This window comes from Phocoena sinus, chromosome 4, assembly GCF_008692025.1.
Source record: "Phocoena sinus isolate mPhoSin1 chromosome 4, mPhoSin1.pri, whole genome shotgun sequence".
Classification (NCBI taxonomy): domain Eukaryota; kingdom Metazoa; phylum Chordata; class Mammalia; order Artiodactyla; family Phocoenidae; genus Phocoena; species Phocoena sinus.
In genome coordinates, this window is record NC_045766.1 from 11,382,284 (window position 1) to 11,390,880 (window position 8,597).

Consider the following 8,597-nt stretch of genomic DNA (forward strand, 5'->3'; position numbering starts at 1 on the left):
TATGAAGAACCTAGGGACTGGACAGGAATAAAGACGCAGACGTAGAGAATGGACTTGAGGACACAGGGAGGGGGAAGGGTAAGCTGGGACAAAGTGAGAGAGTGGCATGGACATATATACACTACCAAATGTAAAATGGATAGCTAGTGGGAAGCAGCCGCATAGCACAGGGAGATCAGCTTGGTGCTTTGTGTCCGCCTGGGAGGGTGGGATAGGGAGGGTTGGGAGGGAGACACAAGAGGGAGGGGATATGGTGATATATGTATACATATAGCTGATTCACTTTATTACACAGCAGGAACTAACATACCATTGTAAAGCAATTATACTCCAATAAAGATGTTAAAAAGAAAAAAGAATATTTGTACTGTGAATGTCTTGAAAGGCACATTGGAAATATTTTCATTATTTCTTGCTGCTAAAGATGACTTTATTTTTTCTTTTTGAACTAATATTTTTCTGATTATAAAAATAATGTGACCGTTATAGAAAATTTTAAAAAACAATTTACACTAAAATCTGCCATTACAGTTAAAGCTTATCTCAATTTGGATGCTCAATTTTCATTAAAAATAGTTATAAGTATTTAAATTTAATAAAATTCAAAGTTAAAAAAAGTATATTGAGTCAGGGAGGGATGAATAGATGGAGAAGAGAGAATTTTTAGGGCAGCGAAAATATTTTGTATGATACCATAATGATGGATACATATTATATATTTGTCCAAACCTATGGAATGTACATTATCAAGAATGAACCCTATATATATATGGAATCTAAATAAAAAAAAGAGTTCGGAAGAACCTAGGGACAGGACAGGAATACAGACGCAGACATAGAGAATGGACTTGAGGACACGGCAGAGGGGAAGGGTAAATTGGGACGAAGTGAGAGAGTGGCATGGACATATATACACTACCAAGTGTAAAATAGATAGCTAGTGGGAAGCAGCCGCATAGCACAGGGAGATCAGCTCGGTGTTTTGTGTCTGCCTGGGAGGGTGGGATAGGGAGCGTTGGGAGGGAGACACAAGAGGGAGGGGATATGGTGATATATGTATACATATAGCTGATTCACTTTATTACACAGCAGAAACTAACACACCATTGTAAAGCAATTACACTCCATTAAAGATGTTTAAAAAAATTTGAACCCTAATGTAAGTTATGGATTTTAGGGGATTATGATGTGTCAGTGTAGGTTCATCGATTGCCCTTCTAGTGAGGGATGCTGATAATGGGAGAGGCTATGCATGTATGGGGCAGGGCAAATGGGAAATCTCTGTACCTTCCTATTAATTTTGCTGTGAACCTAAAACTACTCTAAAAGATGTCTTAATTTTTTAAAAGGGAGATAGAAATACCCAACTTGTTTCAAACATGTAAAAGTTTTCTAATACCTGGATCAGATTTTTTTATATTTAAATTTAAAGTAATTAAAGTTAAATGAAATTAAAAATTCAGTTTCTCATTCTTGCTAGCCACATATGAAGGTCTTGAAAGCCACATGTGGCTGGTGGTGACTGTATTGGACAACACAGATATGGAAGGATAGGTACATAGATATATAGATATAGGGATAAGGGTAGGGATGTGGATATGTCACAGATGAGCATTTCCCCATATCAATTTCATATCAGTTCTTCCTAACGTGATTTAGGTTCAACACAATTCCAATCAAAATCCCAGCAAGTTGTTTTGTAGATACTGACAAACTGATTCTAAAGTTTATATGGAGAGACAAAAGATCCAGAATAACCAACATAATATTAAATAAGAAGAGCAAAGTTGGTGACTGACACTATCCAACTTCAAGACTATACTTACTATAAAGCTACAATAAGTGAGACAATGTGGTACAGGCACACCTCATAGATATTGTCGGTTTGGTTCTAGACTAACACAATGAAGTGAATATCTCAATAAAGTGAGTCACACAAATTATTTGATTTCCCAGTGCATTTAAAAGTTATGTTTATGCTATACTGTCGCCTAAGTGTGCAATGGCATCATGCCTAAAATATATATCTATATATACCATAATTTAAGAATACTTTGTTGCTAAAATGTGCTAACCATCATCTGAGCCTTTGGCAAGTCATAATTTTCTTGCTGGTGGAGGATCTTGCCTCGATGTTGATGGCTGCCGACTGATCAGTGTCGTGGCTGCTGAGGGCGGGGATGGCTGTGGCAGTTTCTTAAAATAAGCCAGCGATGAAGTCTGCCACATCAACTGACTCTTCCTTTCATGAAAAATTCCTCTGTAGCATGCAGTGCTGTCTAATAGCATTTTACCCACAGTAGAACTTCTTTCAAAATTGGAGTCAATCTTCTCAAACCCTGCCACTGCTTTATCAACTAAGTTTAATATTCTAAATCCTTTGTTGCCATTTCAACAAGCTTCACAGCATGTTCACCAGGAGTAGTTTCCATCTCAAGAAATCACCCTCTTTGGTTATCCATAAGAAGCAACTCCTCATCCATTCAAGTTTTATCATGAGATTGCAGCAATTCAGTCACATCTTTAGGCTCCACTTCTAATACTAATTTCCTTGCTATTTCCACCACAACTGCAGTTACTTCCTCCACTGAAGTCTTGAACCCCCCAAGGTCATCCATGAAGGTTGGAATTCAAATTCCTGTTAATGTTGATATTTTGACCTCTTCCCATGAATGACAAATGTGCTTCATGGCATCTAGAATCGTGAATCCTTTCCAGAAGTTTGTCAATTTACTTCACCCAGATCCATCAGAGGAATCACTATCTATGGCAGCTATAGCCTTACAAAATGTATTTCTTAAAGAATAAGACTTGAAAAAAAAAAAGAATAAGACTTGAAAGTCAAAATTACTCCTTGGTTCATGGGTTGCAGAATGGATGTTGTGTTGGTAGTCATGAAAACAACATGAATCTTGTTGTACATCTCCATCAGAGCTCTTGGATGATCAGGTGCATTGTCAAAGTACAGTCATATTTTGAAAGGAATCTTTTCTTCTGAGCAATAGGTCTCAACAATGGGATAAAAATATTCAGTAAACCAAATAGATGTGCTGTCATCCAAGCTTTATTCTTCCATTTATAGAACATAGGCAGAGTAAATTTGCATAATTCTTAGTGGCCTTAGGATTTTAGGAATGGTAAATTAACACTGGCTTCAACTTCAAGTTACCAGCTGCATTAGCCTCAAACAAGAGAGTCAGCCCATCCTTTGAAGCTTTGAAGTCAAGCATTGACTTCTCCTCTCTAGCTATGAAAGGCCTAGATGGCATCTTCTTCCAATACAAGGCTGTTTCATCTACATTGAAAATCTGTTGTTTAACTTTCATTAATGATCTTAGCTAAATCTTCTGGATAACTTGCTGCTATTTCTTCATCAGCACTTGCTGCTTCACTTTGCACTTTTATGTATGGAGATGGCTTCTTTCCTTAAACCTCATAAACCAACTTCTGCTAGCTTCAAACTTTTCTTCTGCTGCTTCTTCACTTCTCTCAGTCTGAAGAGAGTTAGAGCCTTACTCTGGATTAAGCTTTGGCTTAAGGGAATGTGGTGACTGGTTTGATCCTCTATTCAGACCACTCAGAGTTCTCCATACCAGAAATAAGGCTGTTTCACTTTCTTATCTTCAGCATTTTCACTGGAGTAGCACTTTTAATTTCTTTCAAGAACTTTTCCTTTGTATTCACAACTTGACTTACTGTTTGCCACAACAGGCCTAGATTTCAGCCTATTTCAGCTTTTGACATGCCTTCCTCACTAAACTTAATCATTTCTAGCTTTTGATTTAAAGTGAGGGATGTGCAATTCTCCCTTTCACTCGAACACTTAGAAGCCATTATAGGGTTACTAATAGACCTAAATTCAGTATTATTGTGTCTCGGGGAATCGGGAGGCCCAAAGAGAGGGAGAGAGGTGGGGGAACAGCTAGTCGGTGGAGCAGTCCAAACACACACAACACAGGAGGAGATCACGATGTCAGAGTAGGAAGACACTGGGCTCACTTCCCCTCACAAACACATCAAAACTACAACTATCAATACATATAGAGACTCTCACCAAAACTGACCTGGGAACTGGCAGTATGGCTCTTCTATAACCAAGGCTGTGAAGAAGGATCCACATGGAGTCTGGTAGGAAGGGAGAAAAAGCAACCTGGCCAGGACCCACTTTTCTAGTAGGGGACCCAGAAGAGGAGGGGATATCACAGGCTCAGGGATCCTCCCTGGGGGCGAGGGGTTCAAGCCACATATTAGGCAACCCAGCCCTGGAGTCTGACATCAGGAACATGAGCCCTCTAAACTGGTTTGAAAAACAGTGGACCTTGCTGGAGGACTGTAAGAGACCAAGACTGTGCTGTTGAAGAGCACTTGCATAGACTTACTGACTACCAGTCAGAACATGGAGGCAGCAGACTGAAAACTGCCTGGGGCTCTGGCTGGCTTGCCAGGACCACCCTAGCCTGCCCCTCAGCCTGCACCAGACTCCTGCCTCAGCCCATCTGGCTCCAGCACTTCTCTCCACTAAGGCAGAGGCTGCCATGGCCAACAAGAGTGCACACAGTTGGAGGAAACAGAGCCAACTTGGACCCCAGCCCTGCCTCTGACCAGGGTGAAGGCAGCCATTACAGTGTGCCTTTTGGTGCACATACTCAGAAGGGAGAGACTAGCTCCAGGGTAGAGCCTGTCACCTTCAGAGTGCCTGTCCCTGTGCACATGTGGGAGGGGGTGGGGACAACTTGGTGGTGTGGCACCAACACCTCTGGCCACAACCCAGTCTCTAACTAAGGCTTGCACACTGGGGTAAAAAGTAAAAGCAGCATAGAAGTGCAGCCATAAGCTCTCAGGTCCCAGTCATGCCCCAAGCCAAGGAAGAGCTTACCATCACACCCAGGAGAAGCCCAAAACTCTCAGGGCTCCAGGGCTCCTGTTCCAGCCCCTTGAGCCCCAACCCCACCCCTGATAGGATGGGGTTGGCCAGTGAGCATAAGAGAAACCCCAGATTGCACCTGGCTCTTGTTCTAGCCCCTCGAACGCCATCCCTACCTCTTACCAAGGCCGTGGCTGCCAGCACAACTTGGAGAAAGACACAGCGTGTGCTCACTTCAGTTCTAGCTCTCCTACCAAGCCTACCAGAGCACACTCTCACTGTATAGGGATGCTCCCATACAAGCACACACCTTCAAGACTGGGGTAGATAACTTTGCATCTAATTTCATAGAGACAGAGAAAGTTAGTTCTGTGTTTCTAGGAATGATTTATTTCTTCTAGATTGTCCAGTTTGCTGACATATAATTGTTCATGTAGTCTCTTATGACTCTTTGTACTTCTGTGGTATCAGTGGTAACTTCTATTACATTTCTAATTTTATTTATTTGGGCTTCATTTTTTTCTTGATGAGTCTGACTAAAGGTTTGTCAATTTTGTTTCTTTCCAAAGAGCCAGCTCTAGTTTCATTGATCTTTTCTTTTTTATTTTTTTTTTGCCTCTATTTCCTTTATTTCCACTCTGATTTTTATAATTTCTTCCTCCTACAACTTTGGACTTCATTTGTTCTTTTTCTAGGTCCTTTAGGTATAAAGTTAGACTGTTTGAGATATTTTGTTTGTTTTTTTCTTGGGGTATTGCTATGAATTTCCTTCTTAGAACTGCTTTTGTTGCATTCTATAGCTTTTGTAATATTGTGTTTCCATTTTCGTTGTCTCAAGGTATTATTTGATTTCTGCTTTGATTTCTTTATTGATCCATTGGTTGTTTAATAGCATGTTGTTTACTCTCCACATGTTTTTGATTTTTGCAGTTTTCTTCTTATAACTGATTTCTAGTTTTATACCATTGTAGTTGGAAAAGATTCTTGATATGATTTCAATCTCCTTAAATTCACTGAGACTTTTTTTGAGGCCTAACATTTGATCTATCCTGGAGAATGTTCCATGTACACTTGAGAAGAATGTGTATGTTGCTTCTTTTGGATGGAATGCTTTGTAGATATCTATTAAGTCCATCTGGTCTAAAGTGTCATTTAAGGTCAATGTTTCCTTACTAATTTTCTGTCTGGATTCTCTATCCATTGATACAAGTGGGGTATTAAAGTCCCCTACTATTATTGCATTGCTGTTAATTTCTCCATTTAGTTCTGTTAATATTTGCTTCATATATATTTATGTGCTCTTATGTTGGGTGCATAAATATTTACAAAAGTTATATCCTCTTGTTGGATTGACCTGTTTATCATTATGTAATCCCCTTCTTTGTCTTTTGTTAGTCTTTCTTTCAAAGTCTATTTTGTCTGATATAAGTATTGCTACCCCAGCTTTCTTTCTGTTTCCATTCATATGGGATATATTTTTCCATTGCTTCATTTTCAGCCTGTGTGTGTTTTTAGATCTGAAGTAAGTCTCTTGTAGGCAATATATAGATGAATCTTGATTTTGTATTCATTCAGCCACCCTATGTCTTTTGATTGGAGAATTTAGCCCATTTACATTTAAAGTAATCATGATAGTATGTATTTATTGCCATTTTGTTAATTGTTTTCTGGTTGTTTTTGTAGTTCCTCTCTGTTTCTTTCTTCTCTTTCTTTGTGATTTGATGATTTTCACTAGTGTTATGTTTAAATTTCTTTCCCATATATTTTTATGTATCTATTATAGGTTTTTGCTTTGCAATTACTATGAGGTTCACATATAACAGCCTATATATATAACAGTCTATTTTAAGTTGATAATCACTTAAGTTCAAGCGCATTCTAAAAACACTAACTTTTTACTCCCTTTCCCATATTTTACATTTCTAACATCATATTTTACATCTTTTTATATTGTATATTCCTTAACTAATTATTATAGTTTCAGTTAATTTTACTACCTTTCTCTTTTAGCCTTCTTACTAGCTTTATAAGTGGTTGATTCTCTACCTTTACTATATATTTGCCAATACCAGTGAGTTTTTCTTTCATATATTTTCTTATTTCTATTTAGGGCCTTTTCTTTTCAGCTTAAAATAGTCCCTTTAACATTTCTTGTAAGGCTGGCTTAGTGGTAATAGATTCCTTTTGCTTTTGCTTCTCTGGAAAACTCTCTATCTCTCCTTCAATTCTGAATGAGAGATAGAGAAAACTCTGCCATATAGAGAATTTGGGGTTGGAAGTTTTTCTTTCAGCACTTTTGAATAAATTGTACCATTCCCTTCTGGCCTGGAAAGTTTCTGCTGAGAAATAAGCTCATAGTCTTATGGGTGTTCCCTTGTGTATAATAAGCTCTTTTTTTCTTGCTGCTTTTAATGTTCTCTATCTTTAACTTTTGACATTTCATTTATAATGTGTCTTGGTGTGGCTCTCCTTGGGTTCATCTTGTTTGGGACTCTCTGTGCTTCCTGGACCTGGATGTGTTTTCTTTCCCAGGTTAGGGTAGTTTTCAGCCATTATTTCTTCAAATATGTGTTCTGCCCCTTTCTCTTCTTCTTCCCGTTCTGGTACCTCTGTAATGCAAATTAGTTCACTTGTTGTTGTTCCCCAGGTCCCCTAAGCTATCATCATTTTTTAAAATTCTTTTATTCTTTTTGCTGTTCTATTTGGGTGATTTCCACTACTCTGTCTTTCAGGTTGCTTATCTGTTCTTCTGCTTCATTCAGTCTGCTGTTGAATCCTTCTAGTGTATTTTTCAGTTCAGTTATTGTATTCTTCAGTTCTGTGACTTCTGTTGGGTACTCTCTTATGTTTTCCATCTCTTTGTTGAAGTTCTCACTCTGTTCATTCATCCTCCTCCTGAGTCAAGTGAGCATCTTTATGACCATTTTGAACTCTTTAACAGGTGAACTACTTATCTTCATTGCATTAAGTTTTTTTTTGTTTTTTTTTTTTTAACTTTTTGGCTGCACTGTGAAGCATGCAGGATCTTAGTTCCCTGACCAGGGATTGAACATGCACCCCCTGCAGTGGAAGCATGGAGTCATAAACACTGGACCACCAAGGAAGTCCCTTTTCTGGGGTTTTATCCTTTTTCTTCATTAGGAACATGTTTCTTTGTTTCCTCATTTTGTTTGAGTCTCTGAATTTGTTTCTATGTATTATGCAAAGCATCTATCTCTCCCTGTCTTCCAGGAGTGTCCCTAGGTAGGAGATGAACCTTGTCATTTAACCTCGTCCTAGTTCTTTGTTGTCTCTTGAACAGCCCCTTTAATTGTTTCAGACTTATAGTGCCCAGAAGTGCAATCCCTTTTGGGCACCTGAGTCTAACACTCAAGGGGCATTCCCTGTGTAGGCTACATGTGCCTGCTGATACTGTTGGGCCACACAAGCAGCATAAGGGAGCAGGGCTGCTCTTCTGCAGCGTCTGGCAGTACCATGTGAAAATGCAACTATTACTAAACTCCATTCAGGAAATACTGAAAAATACAATGGGCCAATAAAACAAAATGAGAAAGGAAGAAGCAAAGTTGTTATTATTTTCAGATAATGTGGTTATCTAGCTAGAAAACCCAAGAAAAATATAATGTAATGCTATTAAATTGAAAAGGATGTTCAGTAGGATGACTGGTTATACAGAAGTACAAAAATCTATAACCTTTTTTATACAAATAATGAGGGGATAACATTTACAATA